Source organism: Fukomys damarensis, unplaced genomic scaffold (assembly GCF_012274545.1).
Source record: "Fukomys damarensis isolate Sample0158 unplaced genomic scaffold, DMR_v1.0_HiC HiC_scaffold_27, whole genome shotgun sequence".
Taxonomy (NCBI): domain Eukaryota; kingdom Metazoa; phylum Chordata; class Mammalia; order Rodentia; family Bathyergidae; genus Fukomys; species Fukomys damarensis.
The window spans coordinates 33,977,133-33,981,248 of record NW_022900939.1 but is presented as its reverse complement, the minus strand read 5'-3'; positions in this window follow the sequence as shown (position 1 = coordinate 33,981,248).

The following is a 4,116-nucleotide window of genomic DNA, read 5'->3' as shown; positions in this document are numbered from 1 at the left end:
CCCCCGCGCAGATGCAGATCCGCCGACCGCGCGGAGGGGATGCGGCGGGGCGGCAAGCGCTGGGTTCACTGAGGACCCTAAGGCTTTCGCTTCCCATCGGTAAACCGCGGGCAGGTCAATGAATTCAGGTAAACGCAAGAGGAACTCCAGAGCATCCGCTCACGCTGTTACGGTCCAAGGCTTCCAGAAGGCCTAGAGCCGCCCCATTATTTTATAAAGTTAAATCTGTCAGATTTTAAATTGATGCGATCTCCCTGTTTATGCCTTCCTTGTCGCAATACACATTCATTGCACGATTTAACCTTCCAGAAATTTCTACATCTAGATTTATGTAAAGATGGGATTATTTCCTGCCTGGCACAGAGTAGCTGCTCAATAAAAATTTTATTAGAAGGATTAATGAAGAATATTTATCTCAGAATTATTTTTATTTTTTAATTTAAGGAAAATACAGAAAATGGTCTGAATATCTAACAGTAAGAGATTGGGGCCGGGCGTGGTGGCGCACGCCTGTAAATCCCAGCGCTCGGGAGGCTGAGGCAGGAGGATCGCTGCAAGTCTGAGACCAGCCTGGGCTACAGCCAGACCCTGTCTCAAAAAAACAAAAAAAAAGTCTTATTTGGGGCCAAGGATTTAGCTCAGTGGTTCCAGCGCCTGCCTCGCAAGCACAAAGACCCGAGTTCAATACCTGGTACCAAAAAAGTAAAATAAAATAAATAAATAAATAAAATGTGTTTATGTATACACTTATGTTATAATTATACACATTAAGAAAAGACTTCAGGAATATTTACCAAAATGTTATCCGTGTCTTTGTGATGACCAAGTTCCCTACAATTAATAGATATTATTTTTTTCCTATAAGAAGAAAACGATAAAATGGCATTGTTTCAGGCAGATCTGGGGCTCTGATGCTAGCGTTCCTGGTACTTCTGTATCTCCCGACCATTTGATAGTGACTGAGAATACCTCAGAAGAAGATGTGGTAGTGGGTATAGTGACACGTGCCTGTAATGCCTGAGACGGGACGCTCTCAAGGTCAAAGCCAGCCTGGGCTATGTAGTGAGTTTGAGGCATAGGAAAATTTTAAATTAAATCATAAATAAAAAGCCTGTTCTCTATCAGTGAGTTTTCCTTTTTCAAATATTTACTGTTCCTGGTGTAAAATGGAAACTTCTGTCGTGTTCTTCATAGGTAAAAATTATGAGTGATACCAAAAATATTGTATATGGTCTCTGTTTGGGTTTAGATCTAAAATAGCCCCCAATAGGCCGAGATTTACCTTAGTGGTTCCGCTGCCTGCCTTGCAAGCACAAAGTCCGAGTTCGACCCGCAGTACCATATAAAATAGCTCCCCAAGCCTCATGCGTCTGGGAGCCGAGCGGATCGCGATGCTGTTAGAAGTGGGTCTGGCTGGAGGCAGGTGAATGGAACTGCATCTCCCTGCGCTCCTCCCTTCTCTCTTCTCCGCGTCCTGATCGCCATGATGTGAGCAACTCCTTCCGTGAGACCCTTCCACGGCAAAGCCTGCTGAATACGGACAGAACCTCCTGAAGCCCTGAATCAAAATAAACCCCTCCTCCTTCAAATTGTGAGTGTCGCTGGGACAAGAAAGTAATCAAAACAATCTCCCAGGAAAATGGAGTACTCTTTGAGATAAGAAGATAAAACTGTTCCGTGCCCCTCCTGGGCCGTCCTTGGACTGCGAGCTAAGGAGGAAGGCAGAACCTTCGTGAGTGAGCAAGATCGTGCGGCTGGTGGAGCAGTCCCTGCAGGCGGCGCCTCTGTGGCTCAGAAGAGAGCTGACTGTGGGGGACAAGGAGCGAGCGCGGGTCCTGGGCCGGGCCTCCTTCCTCCTCCCTCCAGGAGCAGCGCCGCGTGTGCTCTTGGGCCCCACTTCAGAAGAGCCGAGAACAGCCTGCCGCCCACAGCCACGAAGTGAGCTGGCACATCGATCGGCAACAGTACCGTGGCTGTTCCTACCGCCTCACACCCTATGTCCAGCTTCAGAAAGTAAAACACAGCTCTGTTTCTCTCCTGGCTTCCAAATTCGCAGGAAATGTCTGTTGGGACCGACGTGACTGAGAAGCACATGGAGGCTGAGACAGGAGGATCGCTGTGAGAGACCAGCCTGGGCTACACAGTGAGTTCCAGATCAGCCTCAACTACATAGTGAGACCCTGTCTCAAAAATAATAATAACAATAAAATAAGGCATACACACAGTAAAGGTAAAGTTGTATGACGATATAGGAAAAAAAACAAACCGTTTCCCGTTCTCAAACAATACCACGGTCTTACCTCTGTTTAACAAAAGCAGTCAATTCTCCCGCAGACACCAGGCCGGTATCGCCGAGTCCCTCGGTTGTGACAGCAGCTGGAAAGGGCAGCGGAGCCTATGGGCTGAGGGGCATCCACACGGCTCCCCACTTCGAATACCTCGGCCAGCGCAGGCTGGGCCACAGATTCCAGCTCCCCCAATCCCACCCCCGGATTTGGTTGATTTGCTGGGCAGCTCACGGAACCCAAAGAAATACCCGTGCTCCCCACTGATAAGCGAGGGGCGTGAGACAGGCTACAGATGAGGCCGGAACGGATGCACAGGGCGAGGTGTGGGCGGTCCCCACTAGGGACCTGGCGTCCCTGAGGGGCGGAGTCACCACACTCCCAGAATTCCAGGACTTCCATGGGGGCCTCACCCCAGAGGAGCGGGGGTGACTCCAAGTGCAGCCCGCTCCCCTCTCCAGAGGAGGCAGGAGGAGGGATGGCTCAGGGCTCCACGCTCACAGCCGCGGCATCGCCTTTCTAGTGACCGGTCCCACGTGGACCTCTTTAGGACGAGAGGCGATCCTGTCACCCAGGAAATTCCAGACAGTTCGACTCCTGTCAGACAACCCTCTTCTTAGGAGAGCTGTGCCAGGAATGAGCATCAACAACCAAACACTAGGACAATTTAACACCCCCTATTCTCAGGAAGTTGCAAGAGTTTTACGAGTTCTGGCAGAGATCAGTATGTGTATTTCTCACTAGTCCATGAGTAACCAGAAAGTATTATAACCATCGCAGTAAAAGCGAAGGAATATTTTTTAATTCTTTACCAGAAGACAGATTCAAAATTAATTTGAATTCTTACAAACTTTTCCTCTAGAGCATGGTTTTAATTATAATATTTTGAAGAGCAAAATACTAGCTGGCAAAGACACATTAATCTGCAATGACTTCTACTAATGCTAGTTTAGAAAGTGGTGTCACCCAATTGAATGGTTTATAAATGAACAAATCGCCTAATTAGAAAGTAAAGAAGCAACCTTGAAATCAACAAAAAATTTCAGATCCCAAGTCTGAGGCCAGCTGAGTCCTTGGCTGTGTCCTCCACCATGGATTTTTGTTGTGTAGGATTTTAGAGATGTTCAACAAACAGGGACCCGAAATGTGCTTTAGAAGTGAAGCTTGTTCTCTTGTGCTTCTGCTCCAGCCGTGAGAAGAACATGCAGCCCGGCCTGGCGCACGCCAGGAATCCCAGCACTCAAGAGGCTGAGGCAGGAGGATCGCTGCAAGTGTGAGGCCAGCCTGGGCTACATAGCAAAACCCTGTTTCAAAAAAGGAAAGAGAGAGAGAGAGAGAGAGAGAGAGAGAGAGAAACATGCATCTCCTCTTCCCCAGGCCATCTCCTCTCCCAGGCTGCTGTTCCCAAGAGAAACAATGAGAAAAAAAAAATGCCTTTCCCAACCTGTTACGCTTAAGAGAATAAGAAACACAGACTACTATGAACAGTCTGCTGGGACACTAACAAATTGGACAACACATAAGAAATGGATGAGGGGGCTGGGGATTTAGCTCAGTGGTTCCGCCACCTGCCTCGTAAGCCTAGAAACTAAATCATTAGCAAACCTATACAGACCAATAATGCACAAGGAGATTGAGTCAGTAAAAACCTCTCCCAAAACCACAAAGCTCAGAACCTCATGCTTCACTCACAGATTTTACCACATGTTTAAATATTCAAAGAACCAATCAACAGACCAAAGAGAGCTTATTAAATAAGACTTAAACTATTTACAAGCCATACATCTGATGAGGGGCTAAGAAACTCAATAGCTTGAGGGGTCGGGGGTTT